Here is a 244-nt window from a genome sequence, read left to right on the forward strand (position 1 = left end):
GAAAGAGATACATATCACAGCAGTGGGTTGCCCCCAAGCAGCAGCCGACAGCAACCAGTATAGCTGCAGGCAGAAGCAGCAGCAGTAGCACGAGCAGGAACAGCAGCACGAGCAGCAGCAGCAGCACGAGCAGCAGCAGCAGCACGAGCAGCAGCAGCAACAAAAGATGCTGCTGGTGTAACCTACGTGAGTTCGATTAGAGGGTATGCGCCCGGATGCCTCAGTGCTGCTGCTGTTGCTGCTG

Source organism: Eimeria mitis, genomic scaffold (genome assembly GCF_000499745.2).
Source record: "Eimeria mitis Houghton genomic scaffold, Emh_scaff2805, whole genome shotgun sequence".
Classification (NCBI taxonomy): domain Eukaryota; phylum Apicomplexa; class Conoidasida; order Eucoccidiorida; family Eimeriidae; genus Eimeria; species Eimeria mitis.